Genomic DNA, 10987 nt, shown 5'->3' with positions numbered 1-10987 from the left:
CCGTCGCCATCTTGGCCTCGCGTCACCGCTCGTCACTCCCGGATAACAGAATATGGGCAAAGAGGCGGAGCTGAGGAGTCTGGCTATCTGAAACCACGCCCACCTAGCGCGACGTTATGGAGTTAGCTCCATGTGTATGAAAGCTTTTGAGGTGTGGATCTTTAACTAGGTGACAACCGCTACAGATTGTTCAGCCAGAACAATAAATCACTTGGTCCATGTCCACAATAAAGTTCTTTACTGTTGTCTTTCGATTCATACATCAGTATGGGTGTGGTTCTATAAATGAACAATAATAACAGTAATGAATATAGATACAATGAGGCAGAAACAGTAATAACTGAACAATATAAACGTAATGCAATAGCATAAAAATAAGGACATATTTATACAAGTCCAGCAGCTGTAAATTTCCTCAGATTTGTACACATATTCACGTTAAATAAACTATCAGATGAAATAGAATTAAATATACTATTTATTCACATACTTCTCAATTCACATACTATTCAAAAAGTAACATTCAAAGTCTAATTCAGCGTGTTTTATGCTGAGATGAATGTACGATCGAGCTTACGTGTGCATTGATTACCTCAGAGGAATAAACAAACTTTTAGAACGGCAGTATAACGTAGCAGCAATTAAATCTACCAATATATACATGAAAGAGTATTTAACTACTTACTTTTAAGATGTACGCACACAGTATGAACAAAAATCCGCTAGAAATTGGACCAGATCAGCTCGGAGATCAATACAAAACTGCCGCAGAATTTAGCAACATAGTTATATGTCTGGGCATGAACACTTTCTATTGACATTCAGTTCTCCCGATCTAAACCAATGAAATTGGAGCAATGATAGTCAGGTGATTCAGAGATAATACGTGTATTCTAAAGTGCAACAAATTAAATGTCCAGCAGAGGGCACCAGCGTCATTAAAGCTTAGCCTTTTGTACAGCCGCCCCCGAATTTGTTTAACAAATTTGTAATTAAAGAAAAGGCTTATTAGTCTTTGATGGTGTCATCAGGTAGGGCAGGCAGTTTAATCAGACGAGCCACAGGCCTTGTGTAACTTTTGTCTTTGACATTCACTATCGCGGTGCGGACTCGTCCATCTTGTCCAGGAATGACTTTGGCTACAGTACCTATTTGCCATAGGGCTCTGGGTGCTTGATGGTCCACAATCATCACAACTTCACCAGTTTGAAGGTTTTCTGATTCTCTTTGCCATTTTTGTCGTCGTTGCAAGTCCGGGAGGTAATGCCGTATGAAACATTTCCAGAAGTTTTCAATTAGAATCTGGCTGTGACGCCATCTCCTACGACTGAGCATTTCTGATTCCGGATAGACAACTTGTGGTAATGCAGAAGTCGGACGTCCCATGAGGAGGCAATTAGGTGTCACTGGGTCTATATCTGCTATGTCTGAGGAAACATATCCCAATGGTCTGGAGTTTAATATTCCCTCTACTTCCACAAGTACCGTGTTCAGCAGTGCTTCTTCGCAGTGCAGTGCAGTCTTGATAGACCTAACCTCTCTTTCCCAAGATCCACCAAAATGCGGTGCATTTGGTGGGTTTAGACGGAAATGAATCTGTTGAGAAGCCAGATTCTCTTTCAAGGTTGGGTGAAGTGTATTGAAGGCATTCTGAAGTTCTGTGATACCTCCTTTGAAATTTGTGCCATTATCAGAAAGCACTTCATATGGTTTCCCTCTGCGAGCTATGAACCTTCTTAACGACATGAGAAAGGAGTCTGTGTCAATGCTCGATAGAAGTTCAATATGAACAGCTTTGGTAGTAAGGCACTTGTACAGTATTCCCCAACGTTTTTCACATCTGCGTCCAAACTTAACCTGGAAGGGGCCAAAACAGTCAATGCCCGTCGAATAGAAAGCTGGACGAAACAGTCTAAGGTTAGACTGGGGGAGATCCGCCATCATGGGAATTTCTGGCTTCCCTCGCCATTTCTTACATTCAAAGCAACTCCGCTGATGTCTTTTTACTGCCTCTCTGCCTCTTATGATCCAATATTTCCGTCTCAGTTCTGCGAACACGCGCTCGGGTCCTGGATGTAACAAGAGGTTGTCGTAATGTTGAATCAGAAGCTTTACAAGAGGGTGAGCAGGATCTAAGACAATGGGGTGGAGAGTGTTTGAGTCCAAGAGCTTACATCTGCGGAGGCGTCCACCTACTCTGACTAATTTGGCTTTGTGATCATACTCTGGGGCTAGAGTTAGAAGACGACTAGAGTGCGATACAGTTTTACCTAACTGGAGTTGGGCTGTTTCTTCTGGGAAGCTTTCAACTTGAGCACGTCTCAGAAGTTCCTGTTCAGCTTGCGTATAGTCGTCAGCAGAGAGTTCACTTTCGTCTGCCGCCCCATGAAGAGAAATAGCAGTGGCCTTAATCAGATCTTGAAGGGAATTGTATTGAGAGATATCTGGAATACCAGTTTGACTGGAGGATAGCGCTCCACAGAAAGTAGAACTGCGGTGTTCTTGGATGTCATCGGCTACAACATCAAGTGGCTGTTTGGGCCAAATGCTAACTGGCTGAGTTAAGAACTGCGGACCTTGATTCCATCGGCTTTGTGTTGAGAGTTTAGAGAGAGTGAGTCCTCTGGTGATGTCGTCTGCTGGGTTCAACTCTGAATTTACATAACGCCAGGCTTTTGGATCTGTAAGGTCTTGTATCTCAGCCACACGCGTTCCGACAAACACCTTATAGTTGCAGGAGTCTGATTGAAGCCAAGTCAATACAGTTGTGGAGTCAGTCCAGTATAGTTCTTGATCGATCTTGATGGTCAGTTCTTTCCTCAAAGTAGCAGCCAGCTGAGCACCAGTGAGGGCAGCACAGAGTTCGAGTCGCGGTATAGACTGTTGTCGCTTGGGTGCTACTCTCGATCTCGCCGCAACAAATGAAACCTGAGTTTCACCATGTTCATCACTTGTACTGATATATGCAACTGATCCATATGCACGTTCTGATGCATCACAGAATATATGCATGGTTCGTTTGCTAACTGATAATTCAGTATCTGCTTTGGTGTAACATCTTGGGAATGTGACATGTGGTAGTTGTGTCAGCTCACTCTGCCAAGTCAACCAAGCCTGAAGTAGATCTTTGGGAAGATCTTGGTCGTCCCATTCACGTTTCTTGTCCCATAAGCGCTGGATAATGATTTTGGCTCTAGTTGTGAATGGAATTAGGAAGCCTAATGGGTCATATTGGCTTGCAAGGGTTTTGTAAATGTTCCTCAATGTTGGTACAGAATTTTCCTGTTGTTTGTATCTGTAACCAAGAACATCGGAAGAGCACTGCCAGCGTAGGCCCAGAGTCATCTCTTGTGGGTCTGCTCCACTTTGAGTGAACCAAAGGTGACTGTTTGCAGATTTCAGCTCATCCGGGAAATGAGTGATGACTGATGGAGTGTTAGTGGCCCACTGCCTCAATTCAAAGCCACCTTCTGATAGAAGTTTCTGCATCTTAACTACAAGAGTCTGTGCTTCATCAACTGATGGGAAACTTTGCAGCCAGTTGTCGACATAAAAGTTGTGCTCTACTGAAGCATGCACATCTTCTTCTGGAGTGCTGTGGTCATAAACATGTTTCTGCAAAGCGAAGGTTGCGCAACAGGGGCTACAAACTGTCCCAAAAGGCAATACCTGCCACTCATAAACAGTGGGGGCTTTTTGCTGGTCCAGGTTTCTCCAAAGGAAACGGAGAAAGGGTTTGTCCTCTGGCAGAAGACCCACTTGGTGGAACATTCCTTTTACATCACTGCTAATAGCAACAGCATTTTCCCTGAAGCGCAGAAGTACTCCTAAGAGGGTTGGTCCAAGTGTAGGGCCAGGCAGGAGATGGTCATTTAAGCTTGTTCCTTTGTGCTTAAATGAGCAGTTGAAGACGATTCTGTGCTTTTCATTGTGTTGAACAATGTGATGTGGTATGTACCATGCGTGTTGGCTTTTATCTGTATCCTCTGGTGTCAGTTTCGAGATATAGCCTGCATTTTCAAGTTTCTGCACTTCTTTAATGTACACTGATGCAAGATCTGTGTTCTTCAAAAGGCGGTTTTCTGTGCTTCTTAAATGAGCTGTTACTGCTTCTTTAGCGGATTGCAAAGGTGGAAGATTTGTTTTCCAGAGGAGGGGTGTTGCATACCTTTGAATGTCTCCAACTGCTACCCTGATCGTTTTCTCCTCAAGAATTTGCACTGCTCCTGTGTCTTGCCTTGATCTTGTGATCAGTTTCTCACTCCTATACGGAAGTGTGTCTATTTGCCACAATTTCTGTACGTTGTTGAACAGTTCGGCTTCTGGTGACAAAGTGGAGGTTAATAGACACTGCTGCGGTGACAGCTGACTGGAAAGGAATTTTGAGGGGCCCTGCAGAGTCCACCCAAGTCTGGTTTTCACAGCGGCTGGACCACCAGGAGGTCCGAGACGTACTGGCTCTGTGGCTGTGATTAAATGCGGGTAATCTGAGCCAATGAGTAAAAGTGGTTGAGCCTGCTGCAGTGGGGGAATAGGCAGACCTTGTAGATGTCTGTATTTCTTCTGCAGCAACTTAACAGGGTATGTGTGTTTTGCGAGGCTCAGTTCTTTGGCTGTGAAAGCTCTTTCAATGGTGAAGGGTTTGTTTGGCTGAAATACAGAAGCTATTGAGAATGAAACAGCCGCCCCATGAACGACCCGTATGTCTTGTCTCACAGTACGGAGGGCTATATCTTCAGGAAGTCCTTGAAGATCAAGTTGCTGTGCTGCTTCATACAGTAACATTGTCCTCTCTGAACCGTCATCTAGTATAGCGTATGTGTCAAGTTCCTTCTCACCATTTCTCAAGATCACTCGGCTGACCTTCAAAAGAACTTTACTGTTTGCAGTTGGTCTGTCCAGATACAAAGTCTCTACTTCTGAGTTCACAAGACAACTGTTTTCTGCTGAAGCTCGTGTTTCAGGTTTAACTTTGGCATTGAAGTCGTGCAGTATTTCTAGATGTCTCTTTTCACATTTTTTGCATTTGGCTTTAAGATTACATTGTGAGATCTGGTGATCACGGCCACACTTAAAGCACTTCTGATTTGACTTCAGCCAGGACTCCACTTGATCTTGATTCAGCAGTTTGAAATTAGCGCACTGGTTGAAGTAATGCTGCACAGTGTTGCAAAAGGGGCAATACTTTGTCGGTGTCTCCTTCTTGACTGCTGTAGAACTTGCCGGTTTACTCTGTTCACCACCATGCAAGACAGTAGCAAATCGTTGAACTGGCTTGAAGTTCCTTTGCTGGTCTCTCTGTGGCTGAGAGTAGGCTCTACTCACATTACTGGCATACTGTGACTCATCCTCTTGTATTCTGAGCTCATATTCAAGCCAGTCACTGAGTTCTATCAGTGTTGGAACTGGGATCTGAATGGGGTTAACAAACCTTCTGAAGTTTGCTTTAAGATCATGAGGCAGTTTGGCAAGAAGACGTGAAACATGTGACCCACATTTAAGTTCTGTCCATCCTTTAGCTCCAAGTTGGTCCAGCATTCCAACTAATGCACGCACTTTGAGGGCAAACATTCTAAAAGATTTAATGTCACCACTTCTGATTTTTGGGCCATCCATCAATTCTGCAATTCTTTGTAGTGCGAGTTGATGTGGTTGACCATAAAGTGCCGTTAGAGACCTCATTGTGTTGGTGTATGGGTACCTGCTGTTAACATACGAGTCTGCAATGAGCAAGGCATTCTCCTGTTTCAGATGATCCACGAGTATTTGGTACTTGAAACGTTCTGTAGCCTCAACAGGTAGCAAATTCTCCAGTGCAATTTTGAGTCGTGCAAACTCTCTGGGATCCTCACTGCAAAAATGAGGGATAGTGGGAATAGGACCTCTGTAGGTTGGTTCTACATGAGGATATGTAGGAGAAGGAGGACGCACTGGGTGATATGGCTGATATGTCTCAGGCTGAGCGTAATCTACGTACTGTCGTGGGGTCAAGAATCTTGGTTTGTCTGCAGGAGTAGGAGCTGATCGACCATAGCAGTCTGAGTGTCTCTCATAGTGTGCTTGGTGAGCTAATGTATCCCTTGGAGTAAGTCTCTCATCTTGATAGACTGGGCTTGTAGCTGAATAACCTTGATGAGGTTGCTGATAACCGTGTGGTTCAGTGGGAGGTGAATAGCTGACGGGTCTGCAGTTCAGACTATGATCTTTATAAGTCCCATAAGTAGCTGCTGTCTCTTGGCTGTAGACCTGAGGCATAAACTGAACGGCTGCAGGAGATTGGCTGCGATCTCTTTGGTCAGTGGACAGATAGTTATGGCCTCTGTGGTCCGTGCTGTAGTAACCATGTGGTCTGTCTATATGCCTAATACCATGTTGAGGATATGTGGCATCTTCTTGATGAGCTAGCTTGCGCTGGGCTTGAGTTGGTTCGTAAGGAGAGAAAGGATGACTTGAAGTTAGCCGATTTGCAGAGCCTGGTAGTCTCAGTTCTCCTAGGTTGTCAGTGAGATAATCAATCTCTTTGTGACTGACTGAATAAGAATGCAGAGGGTCACCTCGTGAATCTACAGGCAGTGCCCTCATGGGCTGAGGAAGATTGTCTTGATCTCTATGCAGAACTGGCCTGCCCTCAGTGGCTGCTGTATATGGAATTGAGGAGAGAACTCTTTGATCTGCATCAATTATTCGCCTTGGAGAAATCTGAATACTTGGCTGTGGCGGTGGCTGCGGCAAACCTTGATACGTCTCCACCAATGAGCTCCTTACACTTGATCTAGTGCTCGTATTTCTCGTTGGTTCTGGTCCGCTTTCAGTGCGTAGGAACTCTTTAAAGGCAGGCTTTTTACCTGGTTCAGGTCCAGTGGCAACATTTGCTGGCTGTTCATCAGCATGAAGTAGCTGACATGGCACTGTGTAGTCAACATAAAAGTCATCTAAGTATCTTGGTGGGATGACTTGTCGACGTGGTCGAACCGCTGGTAAATCTGGCGCAACCTGTCTTTCTTCTCTGGACATGATGATGCTGTAGTAGCTGTCTGATCCGGCTCGAAGGACCAAATTTTGTATGAAAGCTTTTGAGGTGTGGATCTTTAACTAGGTGACAACCGCTACAGATTGTTCAGCCAGAACAATAAATCACTTGGTCCATGTCCACAATAAAGTTCTTTACTGTTGTCTTTCGATTCATACATCAGTATGGGTGTGGTTCTATAAATGAACAATAATAACAGTAATGAATATAGATACAATGAGGCAGAAACAGTAATAACTGAACAATATAAACGTAATGCAATAGCATAAAAATAAGGACATATTTATACAAGTCCAGCAGCTGTAAATTTCCTCAGATTTGTACACATATTCACGTTAAATAAACTATCAGATGAAATAGAATTAAATATACTATTTATTCACATACTTCTCAATTCACATACTATTCAAAAAGTAACATTCAAAGTCTAATTCAGCGTGTTTTATGCTGAGATGAATGTACGATCGAGCTTACGTGTGCATTGATTACCTCAGAGGAATAAACAAACTTTTAGAACGGCAGTATAACGTAGCAGCAATTAAATCTACCAATATATACATGAAAGAGTATTTAACTACTTACTTTTAAGATGTACGCACACAGTATGAACAAAAATCCGCTAGAAATTGGACCAGATCAGCTCGGAGATCAATACAAAACTGCCGCAGAATTTAGCAACATAGTTATATGTCTGGGCATGAACACTTTCTATTGACATTCAGTTCTCCCGATCTAAACCAATGAAATTGGAGCAATGATAGTCAGGTGATTCAGAGATAATACGTGTATTCTAAAGTGCAACAAATTAAATGTCCAGCAGAGGGCACCAGCGTCATTAAAGCTTAGCCTTTTGTACACCATGGTTAGCTCAGGCTTGGGAGCTAATGCTATATGCTACTGACAGTACCAAGTCTGCGACTGCACAGGGGCTCGCGCTAAAGTGACAGTTGATGATTAAAATCAGAATGCCAATTAAAAAGGTCCTGTTTTTGCCCTTCGAAATATTATAATAGTTAAAAGACATAGCTACAAGTGAGACTGTGTATCGTGATTCTGTACAGCTATTCTGCTAGTGAAAATGTATTATGCAGTAACTTTACAATACTCCGAGAGTGTGTGTGAGTGTGACCGTGATTATGTGCATACATGTCAGTCACTCTTTTATTACAGTCTCTGGTCCGTCAGCGCGGCATCGCTCGTCAAGTTCGCAGAGAGCTTTATTATTCAGTCCATTTTAAATTCTGATTTTGGCCGCATCTCAATTCTCAAATGGGTCAAAACATAGATATATTACCTAAGTTCAAGTAAGTTAAATGCGCTAGAAATCCGCGCTCATTCAAGGACGTGCATTTATTGCATGGACGGAGAGACACAGACACCTGCAGGATTTCATCTGACGGCACATAAGCATGTTAATCTGTTCCAGAGCAACGGCACCGCAGAACGAGTGTAGCCTTATATCTATAGACGTTTTTAAATCTGAAAACTCCACAAAAGCAACGAAATTGTCAGACATCCATTAGTGCATGATCACAGAGGAGAACAACTGAAATACAGCGCTGGTTGTTCTCTCGACGACACTCGACGACAACGGCGGGATCCAAAGCCGTGGGCGAAGTAACGTTAATGGGTGTATTAAATTATATGAAATAATCCCGAAAAAAGCACAAACACGGCAGAGATGGCAAGATCAGCGGCTGGAATTTGCTGAGGTGAAGTGACGGCTAACCGGCTAGCATTGACATCAGCGGGAATCCACCTGTCACTCAAAAGTGGACACACCCTTAATTTTGCAGAACTTTAAATATTAATCAACTAAACGGGTGAGTTCTAAAAAAATTCACCCCCCTCACAGTTGTTATGAAGGGCAAAATTAGCTGTATCTATAAAGCCACAGAGAGAACCAGGCTGTAAACATGTTTTTTTCTGCTGTAAAGTTGGACATTTTAACATGCGGGAGATACAGATTTGACTCCCTTCTGCAGCCAGCCTCAAGCGGCCAGTCGATGAATTGCCGTTTAATTCACTTCCGTGTTGGTTTCAAGAGAGAGACAGGGAGGTTGCCGCTTGGGCTGGACCCGTGATCTAGAGACGTGCGGCGCGGGACTAGATTTGATGGGTGAGTGCGAGCGCGGGCGATAATGCACTGTGTGTGTGCGGGCTGCGGGAGAATAAAACGATTAAATATAAATATCTATAAATAAAACATATAAAAACTAATAAATTGTTATTCATCTGTTGCAGAAAAGCAACAAGAACAACTAAAACAAAATATAAACGATTTACAGAGTTTCTATTTGTAACTTGTTCGCAGCGTTGAGCGATGTAGCCAATCACAGACATATGTGTTGATTTCTTGAACGCAATGGCCAATCAGAAGCATTTAAGATAGAATCCCCTCACCGCTCAAAACAGACTTTTTGTTCAGTGTTGAATTCTTCATGCTGGTAAATCCTCTGATTATAACAAACAAAGTGTAGATATTATGAAAGATTCATTGTGCACTCAGCTTCATTGATAATAACAGAGATGTATGAGATTGCGATGAACTGATGTCAGCTTTTTAGGAATTAAGGGAGCGCGCATTCAGACATGGCAAACACGCAGCCTGCTTGCTTTTATGTTAAATTAACAGTGGTTTGTGAATGTTAATGCTTTAATAACAAATAATTTATCAGGAGCATTTATGTTGATGTGTACGGTGGCGACACGTACTTTTATATATATATATATGTAAAAGTACTACGTTAGATTGAACTGCGAAGGGTCATATCACCTACTGTTGTCCTACTGCTAGTTTAATTGCTTCTATTATTCTCATTTGTAAGTCGCTTTGGATAAAAGCGTCCGCTAAATGAATAAATGTAAATGTAAACCTGTATTGTGAATTTGAAGCTGCAGCCAAGTAGTCACAAATGTGTAAAATGTCATTCACAGAAATAAAATGACAGGCACAAATTTGTAGTACATATTTGCACTTATTCTTACATTAACATTCGCAGTACAAGATCAATTAGCCATTTACAAGTTCTCAAATCTTTGCGCCTTGACTTTCGCTACTCTTTTTGCGATAGGCTACATTATGCTAAACTAACTTGTGCACTTGCAACTAAACAACACAAATGTTAAAACAACCAATAAAACTTTTCCAATTTGGGATAAGCCTGTAAAAGTCCTGGCAGAAAGCGATGCATAAGGATGTAGTGTAATGACGCCCAGTTCCAGGAGACACTAATATTTTGTTGGTAGTAGTTTGCAGCAATTATTAGTTAACTCTGGAGTGTTAAATTCACTAGCTTTTCCCAAATCACGGAAGTGACCTCGACGCCTGGGTTAGCGGCTCATCTGCTTTTCTGTGTATAATGATCCGCGGGGGTCTTTCATGCGGAGACTCTCCTCATATTTCAGATTTTAATTTTACAGGTTTTCACATTGGAGCTGTGAGTGAAGGCTAAATTTTAGCGTACAAGTACAAATATAAAGTGTACAAGTTCTCCAATTCACATCTACATGCTCTCGAGTTTTGCTACTCTTTTACTTTCACAGACACTTGGCCATTTGGAGATTTACTATTCTGTCAAAAATTATATAAGCTTTGATCATTAGAGAAGTGGGCCTAGACTACGTCAAACAAAATGACAAATAAATACAGACAAAAACAAGAAGCACAACACATTCTCCTTAATAAAGAAACAAATAATTCTGCTTACCTGCTTAACTGAGCTGTGGAACAAAACCTGGACAAGAACAACAAAACAGATATTTAGAAAAACGATCGATTAATCCAAGCCGAAACAAAAGTCAGCATCTGTTTTCATCTTCTGAAGTGAAAGTAGGGAATACTGTTTTTGACTCACCAGGATTCCCCAAATAATTGCCTGGATCTATCCTATATGTTAGCAATACGCTAAGTTATGTGTGTCAATTCAAAGCAAACTCTCTCTGTGCAGTCAGCCT

The sequence above is a fragment of the Phoxinus phoxinus genome (assembly GCF_949152265.1).
Source record: "Phoxinus phoxinus genome assembly, chromosome: 17".
NCBI lineage: Eukaryota > Metazoa > Chordata > Actinopteri > Cypriniformes > Leuciscidae > Phoxinus > Phoxinus phoxinus.
Note: the sequence above shows the minus strand (reverse complement) of the source record.